The sequence below is a fragment of the Papio anubis genome, chromosome 4, assembly GCF_008728515.1.
Source record: "Papio anubis isolate 15944 chromosome 4, Panubis1.0, whole genome shotgun sequence".
Classification (NCBI taxonomy): domain Eukaryota; kingdom Metazoa; phylum Chordata; class Mammalia; order Primates; family Cercopithecidae; genus Papio; species Papio anubis.
In genome coordinates, this window is record NC_044979.1 from 16,242,574 (window position 1) to 16,253,115 (window position 10,542).

General features: G+C 43.3%; 1 long non-coding RNA gene across 1 annotated transcript; it reads left to right on the forward strand.

Annotated features, from left to right (window-relative positions):
* LOC103883298 lies at window positions 1-8,562 on the forward strand. Its single transcript, XR_645503.4, has 3 exons — window positions 1-2,745; window positions 5,833-6,068; window positions 8,074-8,562. It is a non-coding gene; the product is annotated as an uncharacterized LOC103883298 (long non-coding RNA).
* The last annotated feature ends 1,980 nt before the right edge of the window (window positions 8,563-10,542 follow it).

Below are 10,542 nucleotides of genomic sequence, written 5' to 3' on the forward strand. Positions count from 1 at the left end.
TATATTCTACAATGCTGGAAACCACCCGTAAGCTCTCTCTCAGGTTACATATTTAATATTCAGTGCCACATTCTATGTAACTTCTTCAGCTCTGTCCTTGACATCACTAATAATCTCTTAGAAGCATTTCATCTTTTCTTCATTTCCATTTTGTTTTCAGTGATAATCTTAATTATTTCTATATTGAATTTGATCATTTTTAATGTTACCTTGATAGTTTCTGACAGTCTCCTTTTTCTTGTTCACATTTCAATTCCCTTTAAGTATAGTTCTACAGACTTTCATATATTTTAATGGTAGAAATTTCTTGTCTTCATACACTTCAATTGCTTATTGTTTCTGCTCACTTGTCTTCACTGGTTCTTGTTTTAACAATCTTAACAGTAGAAGCATATTTATCTGACATTAATCTATGGCATTCAAGAGAGGCCTGCATTGAGAGTGAAGAACTTCAAGACTCCATAGTTTTTCCAACTGTCTCCAGTCTTACCACCAAATTCATGCGGCCAAGAATTGTCTGTTGCACTGTGGATTGCTAAACACTCTCATGGTTTGGGTTCCTGGGGAACATGCTCTCGGGACGGCCACAACGTACCCTCTAGAACACAATTCTGATTTTCTCTTACTTTCTCCACAAATTAGCAACTATAAGGCTGTTCCCATCCTGTTCTTCCAAGAGAAAATAATACACATATATTTTTAAAATCCTAAATCTACAAATGTACCCTCTTCGGGGTTTTGTTTTTGTTCCTAACCCAAAACTTTAAGAAATAGCTTAGATATTAGAATTATATACAGAAAGTTTACCCTCATTCAGCTTGAAGAACACATCATATTTTAAATTGGAAATTCCCAGACTGACAAACTGGCTTGCACAGTGCATGGTCCTATGCTTGTTCAACAAGCGAGTGCCCCCTGATGAGCTCATAGCACAGCGTCTCAGGCAAAGTTAACTCTAGATCTCTGACAGGGTACAATGAATCGAGTGTGTTCCTGTTATTGGTTCATTCACCCACTCATCACTCACTCACCTGTCACTCACTCATCCAGTCTCTGTGAAATGAATGAGGATTCCCTGCCTGCCAGGCACTGCTGGTGGTGAATGCAACAAGATCAACCTTCACCTTCATGAAGTTTAAAATTAAGTGGAGCACAAAAGGAGTAAGACAAGTTGCAAGGAAAAATTGCAACTGTGCTGAACTTTGCTAACAGGCACATGATTCTATGAGAGCTTATGAGAGGGAAATTGAAATTTGACCTCAGCTGAGAGTTGAGGGGGTGCTTCCAGTAGGAGGGCTGATCACGCTGAGATCAGAAGTGCAGGTAGAAGCTGACCACTGCAGAAAGGAAGGCACTAGCCCAGGGTGGAGGAAATGGCCTTTGAGGTCTCTGTGATGGGAAGGAAGGAGGCACAGAAGAGGCAGCCTCATGGCTGCAGTAGAAAGGGGAGGGGAGGTGTTGCGGAGAGGCCCAGCAAAGCCCTCGGAGGGGACTACTCAGACGGGAAAGGCGGGCCACAGGTAAGACCACGTGAGACTGGGGACTGGGGGAAACCCTGGAGGGAGGAAGCAATGTGGTCCCCAGAGAGAGAGATGGGAGTCTAGACGGATTTGAAATACAAATCCTGTTCCATCCTGGGGGCCTCATACTCAGGATGATGAGCAGAAAAGTAAGAGCTGCGAAAGCGCTGGTCCCATCCCAAAAAGATAGCTTGGAGGAAAGAGCAGAGAGCAAAAACAGAGACATCTGAGGCTCTGGGACCAGTCCAGGCCTGGCCGGGACTGCCTGCAGAGGCACCTGGCACAGACTGAGGCTCACACTGCCTGGGACCCATTGGGCTTCCAAGATTCCCAGTGCTGAGAACTCTGCCGAGGACATGGTTGAGTCCGGGTCTTGAAATCCACACAGGGGCCCTGCCCAGGACTTACCTGCACACAGGAGAGAAAAGGCCGCACAGCACAGGAGCCTGATGCTCATGGCAGGTGCTACAGGATGGAGGGGTCTTCTGGGTCTGTGTGTTGATGAAAGGGGAACAGGGCTTTCAAGGAAGTCATCCTGAGACCTCATTCTCTCTGTCTGGTCCCCAGAACCTTCCTGTCAAGAGAGGCCATGCCCCTTCCCCAGAGGGTCAAATCCAAAATAAATGCACCACTGAAGTTTTGATGGGAAGAATGCTTCTTGACATAAGCCTTACAAGTTTTTCTTGACCTTGATGCAAACAGCTTGTAATTCAATGTAAATTTTATTCCTGCAATGATATAATTCCCCATTAATATTCTGGTGTTAGTTATCTACATAGTGCTGTAGTCTAGAGTCTTAGGGAAACTCCCCATGTCTTCCTGGTGTTTTTGATTCCTGTGTCCCAAATACTCCTTCAAGTATCCTTTTCTAATTTGCTTAATTGACCATAATCCTGTTAAAGTCCTGTGTCTATATTGGTTTTCTCTGTTATCAAGTTTCCAAATCCCAGGGGCAGGCTCATCAACACTGGAGGAGTCGTTTTGCTCTGTTTCTTGTCAATTCACTGACAGATGGGACTCCTGATAAGCCCAGCTGGGCACCTTCACCTCCATCCAGAGTTCTTGCTTTCTGTTCCTGGGGTGAGACCACAGCAGGCAGAACCACCTCACGCTGCTGACTGCCCTCTCTGTGTGGACAATGGTGGCCACCCAGCACTGCTGAAGACTGTGAACACAAAGGTGTCCTGATGAGTGAGGGACTTGGCAAGAGGCAGCAGACTTCAAGGTAAGGAAGAATGCTCTGGTTTTATCTGAGGTGTCATGCCTCACAGGGGATATCCCTTCGCGCAGGATTCCGGCCATTAATTTAGTAATAAATGAAAATGAGCTCAAAAACTGTATATTTGGTGTTCAGAGCCCTGCATTCAGAAGGACCCCACACTTGGTTTATCACTCTGCTGTCATGATTTTTAAATTCTTAATAGTGTTTTAACAAAGGATCTGCCAGTAAGTCATGTTGCTGGTTGTAAATACATGATTTTCACACTCTGCTCACCTCCCCCTCTGCTGGTTTCCTTTCAGCACAAGGCATGACCAAGGTCTGGTCATTCAGCATCTATGGGGCTTAGTAGTGAAGGACACAGAAATTAAAGTCACAGCTAAGGGCCACCTGGTGCTGAAAGCCACAGCTGGGATCCAACAAGCCCATTAGTGGGTTTCACGTGTGTGCCCAGGACTCCTGTGGTTCAAGAGACAGAAACACAGCTCAGGATCCTGGTGCCCAGGACAGGGCCAGAACAGGAAGATAAATTCTAGCTGAAGGCTCAGGATTTATAAGTTAAACACCTGGGGTTAAGGCAAAAAGAACGCTTCTCCCATTGTAACATCATCTTTCAACGAAGTCGCCATTAGCATGGTTTGCTCGACCCCAGCGTGCTCAGCGTGTGAACACAAAACCAGCTGCATGCGTGTCCTACGAGAACTCAAAATAATTTCCTTGGAGATAACTTTTATCAGGATATCATTATTAAATAATTTGAGTTAATGAATGGAGAAGAAAAGAAATGAATGAAAATGAATAAATAAATTTTGTTGAATCAGCTTTTACCAACTGAAAAGACCTTTTGAGGTTACTTCGGTACAACGTCCATTTCCAGATAGAATTGTCCCTACTATGGATCAAGGTAGCTCTCATTGTTTCAACCCCTTCTAAAACCATAAAACCTCCCAGAAACTCCTCCCTGCTTTGATTATTTCGCTATGTATTCAAGAGGATTAATCGGTAGGGGTTTTAAATTAACATTAAAAATATTTGTGAACAAAACTACTCTCCAGTGATAGAAGTTACATCATTGGTTTTCTGGGACCAAGATAAGCATTGCAGAGGTGCTTGAAGGAACTTTCTGGGTGATGGAGATATTCTACATTTTAATAAGGGTGGGGATTATAAGGGCATGTACATATATATTGCTCAAAAATCACTGATATGTTCATTTAAAATGTATAACGTTTACATTGTATAACTTATATATCAATAACATTGATTTCTAAATGCCTCAAGAGGGATCCATACTGCATTCTTTAGTTAATTAGTTAATTTCATCAAATAAATCATCAAAGGAAATGTATATTTCTATTTCTGTGACTTCTGAATCCTCAACCTAAGATTTCTAGTTATAATAAGTCCGTATCTGCCTTTGCACATTGTCATGGTGAAAGAGGCTATCTGAGATTATCAAAGGAAATCAAAATATTACGTTGGTGCAAAAGTATTGCAGTTCTTGCCATTAAAACTAAAAGTAATGGCAAAAACCTCAATTAGTTTTGCACCAACCTAATATCTAGATTTCTGCTACATGCTAGATATTTTATGCTATTAAATTTTGTATACCTTTCTGCAGATGGACAGTAGCAGTCTCATTTCATAGATTAAAACAAAAACAACAACAACAACAAAAAAAAAACAAAACAAAACATAAAAAACAAAAACAGTAAACAAACTAAGCCAAATCTATCAAGAACTGGCCTCGGGTCTTGAGGAGCTGGTGCTAGAATGGTAGTCGGGCTTGATGTCATGGCTCCCATTCATAGTTGTTTCCTGCCACCCCTCTCTCCAGGGTAAACTGATCTCTGTCTATGATGTTATTAGAGCCAGCAGGTCTGAAAGGGACCTAAGGGATAACATTCAAATTTTTTTGAAGATAAGCATCGTTTGTTATGAAATAGATTATAGTATATGGCTATAAAACACAGGGCTTTGATAGACCAGGGTTAGAGCCCCAGTATTGCATCCTAATTTCTACTTAGTTTGGTTGAGTAATTTAAACTATGGGCAATTCCTCTACCTGTAAAATGAGAATAGTGTTTGCATGTTAAGATGTTTTCTTGTAGTTGAATTTCTAATTAATTGAACTTTTCCTAATGAAGGCTTTCTATTTTGTGTATACTAAAATGATAATAAATGATTAGATTAGTATTTTTTCAAAGTCTTCTCCATGAAGCAGAATTGAACTGTGAACGTGCATCAATGTACTCAGTGCTTGCAGTTCTGCAAATGACTGCCAGTCATGTGACAGACCGTTTCATAGAAACAGTCAAATATGACACATTTTATACTTTAGACCTTAAACATGTTATATGCATACAATGAAGTTTTTTAAACTTTAAAAAGAGGAAAATCCAGCCATAGGTGACAATGTGGATAAACCTGCAGGACAGTACACTAAGTGAATAAGCCAGGCACAGAAAGGCAAATATCGCATGATTCTGCTTATATGATGGAACCTAAATAATCAAAGTAATGGACGCAAAGGTGAAGGTAGTTTCCAAGGGCGGAGGATTGGAGTAAATGGAGAGTTGTTGTCAATGGTATACAATTTGAGTTAAGCAGGATGAATAAGATCTAGGGATGGCTGTACAACCTTTTGCCCGTAGATTACAATACTGTATTGTACATACAAAAATCTGTTTAAAAGATATATTTCATATTACATATTCCTACCACAATTAAATTAAATGACTGTCTAAAATGGGACTAGCTAGCCAGAGAAAGAGGAAAAAAGTAAATTAGTGTAATTTAGAAATCAGTAAATTATTTTTTATAAAGAAAACAATTTTAAAAATAAATGCAAGCCTTAACACTCTAAAAAGCATGAAACATTTTTTCCACTTAATTTGTTTTTATTTTCAATTTTAAGTTACAGAATACCTTATACAAAGAAGGATCCTCAAAAAGTTTATTGAATAAAAGAATAAGATTAATGAATGAATGAATAGCAACTATTCATGTTCATTTTCCTCAAGGTATATTACATCAGTTACAGAAAGTCCACAGTGCAGAAAATTTTATTTCTTTTTCTTTCCTACAATGAAGGATGAATGTAGATGCTTGACGAGGAAGTTCCTTGGGCTTGTCGGGGAAGAAGTTTTAATGACCACATATGAGACATGACCTTCCCCTCCTGCTAGCGGGGATCTGAAATGAGGAAGTCAGAGGAGAGGACAGATGTACAGAGGAGGGGCACGTGCAGAGGTGTCGGAGGAACCGACTACAGCCAGTTACTAAACATGAGACCAGGGACACCTGCTTCCACTCATATGTATAAACAGGTAATATAATATTGACCCTGCCTGATATCAGTGGGCATTAAAGCAGATCACATGTAGAAACAGCAGAGAGTGCCTGGGAAAGGCCTGTCAACTCCGCAGGGCCTGAAGCCCTCTGCCTGGCAGCATCCGCTTCATGGTCATTTCCTGAGTGGGGCAGGAATGTTTCTGGCATTTCCTTGGGAAACTGGCCTTTCCCAGTTACTCTCCCTGCAGGCCACCCCTGCCTGCTCTACCCATTGGCAGACCCCAGGCTCTGCTGCGTCCTGCACCATTCCTGTCCTACACAATCCTGAAATTAAAAACGGGGCAGGCGGAACACAGTCCCCACGTGCCCACATCCCACCTTATTTTTCTCTGACAACCTCTGTCCCTTTCCTGGCGCTGATTTCCAGCCCTTGCCACCCCAGCCTCTTCACCCTCCACTGCCCATGCAGAGGCAGAGACATTCTCTCCTTGGTGCCAACTGAAGTCCCTGGTGTCCCTACCTTGCCCTGGGCAGTCCCAGGACCTACTCTGAATTCCAACCACGTCCTGATGCCAGCACACAGCCAAACATTCCCTTCAGCCCTCCTCTCCTGGGTCACCCTCCGCTCCTCCCCAGGGTTCCCCACAGCTTTGTGGAGCCACAGCGCCTCCAAGTGGCCAACGTTCCAGTGTCATGGATTCACACCTTCTGACCTGATGAGCTCAACATTGTCCAAGTCAGGAGCAGAGATGCCCCACCCCAACCCCTGCAACCCACACCCTCTCACACACACACTCTCTATTGCTTTCCCAGAAGGGTTGACTTAGGGTGGAACTTCACATTCACACTTGGCCAGTGGAAACAAAAGGACACATCTTGATTGCACAATAAACTGCTGCTACATCATTGCAATGAGTATCCTAAGATGGAAGAGGGGAGCCAGAATTATACAGGCCACAGGATGAAATAGTATGAGGATATCAAGCAGATCCAGGAAACACGACATTCCAGAGCTCCTTTTGATTAATCAGAGCCACACCTTTTCACACTTGGTATTTAGTTTGTGTGTGTGTGTGTGTGTGTGTGTGTGTGTTTTTGAAACGGTGTCTCGCTCCATCACCCAGGCTGGAGTGCAGTGGCACAATCTTGGCTCATTGAAACCTCTGCCTCCCAGGTTCAAGCAATTCTCCTGCCTCAGCCTCCCGAGTAACTAGGACTATAGGCGCCTGCCACCATGCCCGGCTAATTCTTGTTTTTTAGTAGAGATGGAGTTTCACCATATTGGCCAGGACGGTCTCAATCTCTTGACCTCGTGATCCACCCACCTTGGCCTCCCAGAGTGCTGGAATTACAGGTGTGAGCCACCACACCTGGCCTGTATTTAGATTTATTATTGCCAGATTTTAGATAGCACATTCTATAAAGAGGATTTTTCGATTTTACAAAAATATTTCTGAATTTATAAAAATCTTGAAATAAACTACCCTATGAGCTATATATAACTTAGGCAGATTCAACTGGGTCTGATGTTTCCTTTCTCTACCTAGAAGTACCTAGGAGCTCTGCCAATGACCCGGCACCTCTTGGTAACGCCACACTGAGAAACTATTTCCATGCGCTGAGTCTCCACAGAAAACACACACACACACACACACACACACACACACACACACACAATCTTGGTTTTTCAATTTTTATTTTACTCTAAGTTCTGGGATACATGTGCAGAACGTGCAAGTTTGTTACGTAGGTATACATGTGCCACGGTGGTTTGTTGCACCTATCAACCCATCATCTAGGCTTTAAGCCCCCCATGCATTAGGGATTTGTCTTCATGCTCTCCCTCCCCTTCCCCCCACCCCCCCGACATGCCCTAGTGTGTGATGTTCCCCTCCTTGTGTCCATGTGTTCTCATTGTTCGACTCCCACTTATGAATGAGAACATGTGGTGTTTGGTTTTCTGTTCCTGCACACACAATATCTTTTACTTGGAAAGGATGATAAGATTCCATTACTGATCTTAACTAATTTTTATTTCAGTTTTTTAGGTTGATTTCTGAGAAGCACCTTTGACGATGTTCTAGTCTCATCAAATCTCTAAAAATGTAGCTATGGAAAGTGCGGTTATGCTGAATAATTCGTTTTTATGGGATCATGAGACTGGATGAATATTACTACAACACAGTTTTATTTTGGAGTTTTGGAAAGTGGACAACTGCCTTCCAGACCCCAGATCAATAGAGCCACTGAGAGCTTGCACCCTGTGCCTGGACAAGCCAAAACACCCAACAACATGTGAAAGCAACCCTGGGGGCTGAGCTCTGGAAAGTCACAGGGGAAGAACTCCCAAGGCCTTGGGAGCCCCTCTTTGCACCAGTGTATGCCCTGGATGTGGAACAAGGAGTCAAGAACTATTGGAGGTTTACGATTTAATGACTTTGGCTGGGTGCACTGGCTCATGCCTATAATTTCAGCACTTTGGGCGGCCGAGACGGGCAGATCACCTGAGGTCAGGAGTTTGAGACCAGCCTGGCCAACATGGCAAAAACCTATCTCTACTAAAAATACAGAAATTAACCAGGCATGGTGGCAGGTGCCTGTAATCCCAGCTATTCAGGAGGCTGAGGCAGGAGAATTGCTTGAACCCAGGAGGTGGAGGTTTCAGCGAGCCGAGATCACACCACTGCACTCCAGTCTGGGTGACAGAGCAAGACTCTGTCTCAAAAACAAACAAACAAACCAAAAAAATTAATGACTTTCCTGATGGGCTTCAAACTCGGATGGCGCTTGTAGCACCTTTCTTTTGCCCGATTGCTGCCTTTTGGAAGAAGAATGTTTACCCCATGCCTATATTCTCATTGTATCTTAAGAATAAATATATATTTTTAAAATTTTACAGGCCGGTAAGGTGGAATAGACTTGCTTTGTCTCAAATGAAGCATTAGACTTTGGACTTTTGAGTTAACGCTGGAATGAGTTAAGACTTTGGGAGACTGTTGGAAAGGCACGATTGTATTTTGCAATGTGAGAAGGACATGAGATTTGAGAGAGAAAAAAGGCAGAATGATAGAGTTTGAATATTTGTCCCCACCTATGTCTCATATTGAATTGTCATCCCCGGTGATGGAGGTGAGGCCTGGTGGGTGGTATTTTGGTCATGGTCATGGGAGCAGATCCCTCATGGCTTGGTGCTGTCTTCATGATAGTGAGTGAGTTTTTGCAAGATCTTGTCATTTAAAAGTGTGTGGCAGCTCCCCCTCAGATATGCTTTGGCTCTGTGTCCCCACCCAATCTCACCTCGAATTGTAATAATCATCATGTATCAAGGGCAGGGCCAGGTGGAGATAATTGAATCATGGGGGTGGTTTTCTCCGTACTGTTCTCATGATAGTAAATAAATCTGAGGCATCTGATGATTTTATAAATGGGAGTGCCCTTGTGAAAGCTCTCTTGCCTGCTGCCATGTAAGACATGACTTTGGTCTTCCTTCACCTTCTGTCGTGATTGTGTGGCTTCCCCAGCCATGTGGAACTGTAAGTCTATTAAACCTCTTTTTTTTTTTTTTTAATTAATTACCCCGTCTTGGGTATGTCTTTATTAGCAGCATAAGAACAGACTAATACACCCTCCACTCTCTATCTCTTGCTCCTGCTTTTGCGATGTGATGTGCCTGCTCTCCCTTGGCCTTCTGCATATTTATAAGCTTTTGGAGCCTTCTGAGAAACAGATGCCAGTATTATGCCTCTTGTACAGCCTGCAGAACCATGAGCCAATTAAACCCCTTTTCTTATAAATTACACAGTCTCACGTATTCTTTATAGCAATGCTAGAATGGCCTAATATACCTTCTCTCCACTTAAAGACAGGAGAGGGAAGAGTAAAGAGGACTTTTTCTTGAAAATCAGACACCAGCTCAGTCATAGTAGGATAGGGCAAAGGGCAGAGTACTGAGGCCCCAATTCTAGGCCCTATCTCCTGGATAACATTTCTAAATACACCATGGGCCGGAAGGGAACCTGCTGCCTTGTGGGGAAGGAACAAGACCCAGAAAGATTCATCATCTGCTGAATAAAGAGCACTTGGGCCCTGAATAATCAGCAGCAATGCCCAGGTAGTACTTGCCATAGAACTTACGTGAGAACCTGAGACATGCTGGTTTCAGGTGTGATGCAGCACATACTCAGCTGTGGTGAATATGGGGAGAGGTTCCTCCTGCTTGATAAAAGGAGAGGGAAAAATAAAGGAGACTTTGTCTTGCAGATTAGGTACCAGCTTGGCCAAGTGGAGTAGAGCACAAAGTAGGCTCCGGGGGTCCTGGATTTCAGGACTTGGCTCTTGGATTGCATTTCTGGACCTGCCCTGGGCCAGAGGAGAGCCCATTGCCCTGAAAGAAGAGTCTCAGGTCTGGCAGCATGTACCACAAGCTGGCTAAAAAGTACTTGGGCCCTGAGTGAACATTGGCAATAGTCAGGCAACTCTTGCTGTGGGCTGGGACAGTGGTAGCCACAG